We start from the raw sequence: 8,483 nt of genomic DNA on the forward strand, positions 1-8,483 counted from the left end.
ACCTCCTGTGCAAACTCTTCAGACTAAAAAAATGATTTGTTACCCAAATAATTTGATTTTTTACATTGTTTTAATTGTTTTATCATTTATATTTCCTAGTGATTTGTTGTTGTGCATTTTCTATCAAAAAAAAAAAATCCCCTCCTTCCTGCGAATAACACTACATTAGCTCCTAGCTTTACATAAACATCTTATATCGCGGGCGGGCTCGACCTTCAGCTTTAATGGTGATAAAAAATAGCTTCTTGATTTAAATGAAAGACACTCATAATATGTTTGACATAATTAATGGATTAATATTTATATATTCTTTTATATTCATACATGGATTTTAAAACAGGTAACCTTTACAAAAGCTCATCTCATTAGCCACACCGCTTATCCTCAAGTAGGGTCGCGGGGGTGCTGGAGCCCATCCCAGCAATCATCGGGCAGTGGGCAGGGGACACCCTGAACTGGTTGCCAGTCAATCGCAGGGCACACGGGGACAGACAACTCAATTGCTCATTCATAACTCGGGACAATTTGGACCGGCCAATTCACCTGACATGCATGTTTTTGGAATGTGGGAGGAAACCGGAGTGCTCAGAAGAAACCCACACAAGCACGGGGAGAACATACAAACTCCGCACAGGAAGTCTGGAGCTGGATTTGAACCCACGCAGGAGGTTCCCAAGACATGAACTGTGCCACACATGCGCTAACCACTGCGCCGCCGTGCTGCCCCCACACATTACACATTAAAAACATATCTTAAAATGAATGTAATTATTTCCCAGCAGATTTTTCTTGGGGGATAAACCCTAATCCCTTGCCTGGAGATAAATTATATAATTTATTTTGATAGGTATTTTTAAAAAGGCTTGTCAATGCATGTTTTTAAAGGAAAACAAGAAATATAAAATTTAATTTTGAATACATTTCCATCGGGTTTGAAATTAAAACAGAACGTAACTTTAAATTACCAAGAACATTATTTTTCAAGTATATCACAATATAATTCTTATCTTAGATATAATTATATTTGGCATTTGGATTCTATTTAAACCAAGTAAGATATTTACTTTTTGACTTTCAGCTTTCATGGTGATAGAAAATAGCTTCTTTATTTAAATGAAACACACACATAATATGTTTGACAGAGTAATTGAAATCCTCTCGAGGACAGAAAGGAGGATGGATTCTGGCACACACAACAAAAGGGGTGAGTATGATGTGGCCAGATTCATTTTCTAAATCATAGTGAAATTTCACAAGGTTATTACAGTGGAACCTCGGTTCTCGACCATAATCCGTTCCAGAACCCTGTTCGAAAACCGATTTGTTCAATCACCGAAATCGTTTTTCCCATTAAAAGTAATGTAAAATCGTTTTAATCCGTTCCAACACCCTGAATGTTTACCATGAACGTAAACATGAAGCTAACCCAGGCTAATTGTACGTTCGCGTTAGCGTAATCTTCCGTACGAAAGATTACGCTAACATGAACGTGTAAAAATAAAAAAAAAAGGATTATGAATAGGATTTCTTACCTTTGTGGTGGACGGTGGGGAGAGAAAAAATCCTCAAAAGTTTTTCAACCTCTTCCAAAACGAGCAGTTGCTTGCTTAGAGCGTTAACTTCCTTAGCCGCATCACTCGATTTCACAGCCTCCTTATTCTTTACTATCGTACTGATAGTGGATTTAGCCATGCTGTATTCACTAGCAAGATCAGAAATTCGTACACCTCTTACATATTTAGCTATTATGTCTTTCTTAAAGACAATAGTTTTATGAACAACTTGTCTTTTTTCACCTGTCCTGCGTGCACCGAGCTTCTTCGGAGGCATAATTAGGGGCTAAAACACCCATACGCCGCTCAGCATCGCACCCTAGCGTACTGGCGTTCGAACTCCGATTTTTTGACCGAACAGCGAAGCAAGAATTTCTCAAAATTTTTGGTCGAACACCGATTTGTCCGAACTGAGAGGCGATTGAAAAGGGAGGTTCCACTGTATTGATGTTTTTTTGAAGTAAACGTTTTAAATCCATTAAACGGTTATTGAGGGTGGGATTTATTTTGACGTAGCACTACTGAAGGCCTTGGTGTGAACGACACGGTCCGCCATTCGAAATACTCATGCTGTTGTCCATCACTTTTTCCAGGGCTGTCAATTTCCCACACTGTGTATACCTAATACGGTCCCCGGTGAGTATCATAACACCCTTTTTATCCTGGAGCGTTCAAGACATTCACACAGATGTCTACGATAATGATGGTGGGCACCTAAGTGTGTGATGGAGGAAATGATGTCTGCCACTTTCCAACTGTTTTGTCTTTTACATGCTTTTACTGCAACAAGGACGCGTTATCAGCATGGAGCAGATGCTATGTGCGTGCACGTTTGTGTGAGAACAATATGAGCTGTATCGAAACCATCGCATTTGATCACATCTACTACCTCCCCCCGCCTCACTCCTCTTTTCTGCTCTCCTCTTGTTGCCGTGTTACCGTGGCAACGGCAGGGGTGCTCTCGCATCGGCTCCCACTGAACTCTGCTGAAATTGGCAATCAGCCTGTCAGATCTGCTGAAGAGGGGATGGGGATAGGAAAGGGTGGAGCTTGGGGAGGGTGGAATATATTTGGATGAAGGTGGAGCGGCGGAGGCGATGTTGGCATGGAGAAGAATGTGGAGCAAGGTTTGGTACTTCCCTTGGAGGAGATAAAGCAAACTTGACATCTCACAACAATGAGGGAATACAATTATTTGTGACCAAAAGAGGTTTAAAGAGGACCGTATTTTCCACATTATAAGGTGCACCCCCCAAATATTAGTTTTTTTAAAATATATTTTTCATAAATAACGCAAACTGGACTATAAGGCACATAGACTGTTAGGTTAACCCCAACACTTATAATAAAACCTGCACTCAAAGAAGACACAGAGACGTGAGTATAACTTTACTTGCAAGGAGAAATGACCAGAGACTGCCCTTACAGTCTACCGAAGTCACTCTAACTGGGAGTCTCCTTTGTCCTTTCCTTTTATTAAATTAGGAACGCCCTAATTTACATAAGGTCTCTTCTGCTAAAGGGAGGGGGGAGTGAGAAAAAACAGTTGAGACCTGTTTTCACTAACATTATGTTATCGTATCAACACCTGTTTAAACTCACAACAACATGTTATCGTATCAACAATATTACTATTATTGAACTAGGCGAGAATGGCACACTAAGCAAGAATAGTATGCAACAGTAGAATAACATATTTACAGTTTAAATCCACCATAGACCTAAAACTAGGGTTGTATGAAAAGAAATAAATAAAATCAAATGAAATATATATTAATATTAGGACATCTGTTTTCGCCATGAGTAATCTTTCGATCATAAATGGTTACTGGGTGGCACGACAGCTGTGTGGTTAGCGTGTCTACAGCACAGTTCTGAGATCATGGGTTCAAATCCAGCTATCGGCCTTCCGATGCGGAGTTTGCATGTTCTCCCTGTGCTTGCGTGGGTTTGCTCCGGGCACTCTAGTTTCCTCAAACATTACAAAAACATGCATTTTAGGTCAATTGGCCGGTCCAAATTGTCCCTAGGTGTGAATGAGCGAGTGAGTTGTTTGTCTCTGTGTGCCCTGAGACTGGTTGGCTACCAGTTCAGGGTGTCCCCTACCCACTGCCCGGAGAAGGCTGGGATGGGCTCTGGCAACCCGTGACCCTACTGAGGATAAGTGGATGGATGCATAAATTGTTACTGTGCAGTCCTCACTCCGAAGTATCTCCTTTTTTGCCAGCTAAACAGCTAGTAAACGACGAGCAACATCAAAGAAGGATTTACAGGAAGCTTTCCAAAGTTACCGTCAGTGCACCCATCAGACTTCTACGTTCTTCTTTTTTTTCCTTTTTGCAATGAACAATTAACATGTTATCCAAAGGAGGACACTCAAAGACCACGCTATGTTTCTCAAAGGCAAAACAGTGACCTCACACTGGCACAAATGATTGTGAACCAATATTTGATTCAAGATATACAACAACAACAAAAAATATTGAATGAAAGGCTCTTAAACAATTGACAGAGCCCTAAAAATTGACTTGTTGCATTTCAGTTGTAAGAACCCCTTTTATCACTGGTTAAAATGTAACAAGCATATTTGTACAATTAACATTTTAATCACTAGAGGGCACTCAAAGACCACTCAAAGGCAGTTACAACAGATAGTATAATTTAATTGTATCTTTGCATTTCCAATTTTATCCACCGTATTTTCTAGGATATGAGGCGCTGTCAGGTTCAACCCAACACTTGTAACAACACCTGCATACAAAAAGACACAGAGAATTGTGTATGGTTTTACTTGCAAGGAGAGTGACAGGAGACTGCTTCAGTTACAATCCTCCAAACTCACTCTGAAGCAGTCTTCTTTCTGCTTGCCTTTTATTTAGAAAGGAACGCCCTAGTTACAATGTGGTTTCAACTGCTAAGGGAAAGGGGTGCGGTTAAAGGTTAATTGTTCCAGTTGAAACCAGTTCTTGCACAACAACTTGTTATTTGCAATGTGACTAAATAACTCTTTTCACGCTATCTTCAGGAAAGAACCTTGGCCTGCGGTCACATCTGTAACTTAATCATACCAGGGTGCAGTGGAAAACTTTTGCTGTGAGAACATCCTATTTTGTAAGCACAATATTTCAAGCCAACATATAATACACATAGATTATAGTAAAGTCGAATAACTTATGTACATTATTCCAACAGGCGCACCGAATTATAAAGGGCACTTTCAAATTTCTGGAAACTTTGGATTTTTAGGTGTGCCTTATAGTCCGGAAATTACGGTAGGTTGAGAGTAAACCTGTGTAAAAACAAAACCTATAATTCGACCACGTTTGACATTTAAAGAGGAAAACAATATGAACACTAGTTTGATTTTTGTAGGGGAGGTATGATAACATTTATAAAAACTTTCATTTTAAAGGACTCTGTGTAGAATTGGATTTTAATGCCATGGAGGTTTAATAGAAAGCAACTTGGAGCGTATAAAAAGGCAATATGACAGTGATTTGCGACAACCTGCTTCAAGGTGAAACGTGACCATCAAATATACAGTGATCCCTCGTTGTATCACGGTTTACTTATCGCATTTTGGCTACTTTGCATTGTGTTTTTTTTTCTGATTAGCTGAACAGTCGCCCCGCCCCTTTCTGCCTGTGTCTGCCCCTGCGTTAATAACGTCGCAATCGTACAATCTAAATACGCTCAAATCTTTTTCAATTTCGAGTTTCTCTAAAAGCAATCACGTCAACGAAACGCTCCGAACCCACAAAAGCATCAAAGGCAAAGATGAGTCTATATCGCAACAAAGTTGGACTTCTTTACATGCTAAAGGAAGGTGAAACCGTTTCTGTGGTGTGTGACTGTGTGTGTGAATGGGTAAATATGAAGGACATTGTAAAGCGCATTGGGAGGTCTTCATTGACTTGAAAAGCGCTATATAAATGCAGACCATTTACCATTTATGCCACACTTTTGTTTTCCCAAAAACGTCCACATGATGGCGACAAAATACCATCTGAAGTAAAAAAAGTAGATAGTTTCCTGAACTAATTTTTGACCCTGTTTGGAATCAATAGTTGGAACATAAGAGCAACCTTTTTAAAAATAGAAATAAAGTACAGTACTTTTATTTGTTGTTTAAAATGTTCATTTCCCGAAGATGCGTCCCTATCAGATGTGGACTACTTGTTTTCCAATAACGTCCACATGATGGAGACAAAGTATCATAAGTCAAGAAAGTAATGGTGTCCTGAAATAATTTCCAACCCTTTTAAAAAAAATCACTCGTACAATATGGCAGCGAGATTATTTTTGAACTTTTAATTTGACAGTAACAAAGTAATTTATAAAAGGAAAAAAAACCTTTTTGTATATAACTTTTATTTTTTTAACAAATGCTTAAGCCTGTCAATAGGGTTTGTTCTTTGGTTTAAATATAATAAATAAACACCCACAAAAGTTCTGCTTTATGGAATTTAACAATCCATTTTGTAACACACTTGTCGCGAAAAATGAGGGAAATACTTTAATTTGTAATTAATGGATCAATATTTATAATTTTTTTTTATTCATACATGGATTTTAAAACAAGTAACCTTTACAAAATACACATTAAAAACATATCTTAAAATGAATGTAATTATTTCCCAGCAGATTTTTCTTGGGGAATAAATCCTAATCCCTTGCCTGGTGATAAATTATATCATTTATTTTGATAGGTATTTTTAAAAAGGCTTGTCAATGCATGTTTTTAAAGGAAAACAAGAAATATAAAATTTAATTTTGGATACATTTCCATCGGGTTTGAAATTAAAACAGAACGTAACTTTAAAACTAAATTACCAAGAACATTATTTTTTTGAGTATGAACTTTATATCACAATATCATTTTTATCTTGGATATAATTAGATTTGGCATTTGGATTCTATTCAAACCGAATTACATATTTACTTTTTCCAGATTTTCTTAAGATATTTCCATTCACACGAAAATATTTTATAGAGCTGAGGTCATATTTTACTCTGTACAGCTCTTTGAGATTTTTTTGATAAAGGGCTATACAAATAAATATGACTTGACGTGAAGTGACGTAGATTTTTGTTTTATCGTTTTATTCTAAAACTCATGGTGGCATCCATTTTGTTTCACTTGTCAAGTATGCTTCCGAATGGATTCACGAATAATCCAGCCATTCATTATACCATGACTGCACTTTGTAACGCAACCCCATCAAACACGTCATTAAAAATAATAAATTGCTTGCTCTTGTTAAACTCCACCTTAATTGTGAATGAGACAAAAAACAAATTCGGGTGAATTAATGAAAGCAAACCTTCAATCCATAACAAGATGTCTTCCGGGAGCAGGCCTACTTTTATTTGGCACACATGATTCTTCTTCAGATGACTGCCAAATACCGACTATATGCAGGCTGAGGACAAAGGTTTTGGAACAACTACTAGATACAGACGCTTACCTACTAACGGCCATTCGACTTACGAAAAGCGGTAGATACGAGCATTTTTTTTGGTATGTCGAAAAATATCCGGACATTGCTGTAGGGTAGATTTTGTATGAGTAGAGGACAGTACTGTAGTGCTTCTTTCCGCCACTACCTGCGTGTGGCGCTGTGAGAAGTCACTTAGCATCCACCCCCAAAGAAATCCGATACCTCTTCCTGGTTTGTGTGTAACCATAACAACGTTTTTATTGTTTAATATCTCTGTCATGGTTGCCATGGCGCCAACTTGGCCGCGCCCGTGTGTGTCACGGTTGCTATGGTGCCCAATTGGCCGCGCCTGTGTGTGTCACGGTTGCCATGGTGCCCAATTGGTCCTGCCTGTGTGTGTCACGGTTGCCATGGCGTCCACTTGGCTGCGCCCGTGTGTGTCACAGTTGCCATGGAGCCCAATTGGCCGCGCCCGTGTGTGTCACGGTTGCCATGGTGCCCAATCGGCCCCACCCATGTGGCTTTCTTTGTATATAAAGCTCAGCACTCTCTTGCTTCAGTGTCAGCCCGCCAAACGAACTTCTGCCCCACAAGACGTGGGTTCTGACTTCTGACTCTTTTCCTGTTGGTATTTCAAGTCCGGTATGGTTTCCGTTTATTTGTGTCCTGTTAGATTTTGGGTTACAGTTTAGTTTCCGTCTGTTTTTTGTCTTTTTTTATATTTTCTCCAGTTTTTTTTCCCGTGTAGTTTCTCCTGTTTATTTCCGTTATCCTGATTTGTTATCGTTCTCGTCGGTCACTGGCTTCCCGTCCTTCCAAGCCAGACCGGCTTCCTAGCGTGCATGACTCCTCATTTCCCGTACAATAAAAGGCTTGTGTGATTGGGTCCTGTATCTGTTCTGGGTTCTGCCAATCTCGTGCATCCGTTCAATATGGTGGGTGTAAAGTGTAAAGAAGAGCCGTTTCTTTTAAAACAACTGGAACTCAAATAAGAAAGCTTGATGCGGTTGAGAAAATGGTGGGATCACTTTTTTGGGCCACTCTCTAACACGGAGGAGGACCTCTTGAAGAAATTAGCAAAGATGATCCTTATTACGAGCAAACATTTGACAGTGGAAGTAATTTTTTTTTCCACCACATTCAAGTTTTTTTCTGTTTTCTCAAGTAAGATAAGAAAAAAATGGAAAATAGGTAAATTTACAGTATGTGCAAGATGCGTAATTTATTTATTTATTTATGTATTTATTCATGTACTTATTTATTCATGTATTCATTTATGTATTTATTCATGTATTCATTTACTTATTCATTTTTTTATGTGTTTATTTACTCATTCATTCATGTATTTATTTATTCAATTATTTATTCATGTATTAATGTATTTATTTATTCATGTATTCATTTTTTATGTATTTATTTACTTATTCATTCATGTATTTATTTATTCATTTACTTATTTACTTATTTATTCATTTATGTGCAGCGCAAT

Source organism: Urocampus carinirostris, chromosome 6 (genome assembly GCF_059441175.1).
Source record: "Urocampus carinirostris isolate Australia breed hairy pipefish chromosome 6, RoL_Ucar_1.0, whole genome shotgun sequence".
Taxonomy (NCBI): domain Eukaryota; kingdom Metazoa; phylum Chordata; class Actinopteri; order Syngnathiformes; family Syngnathidae; genus Urocampus; species Urocampus carinirostris.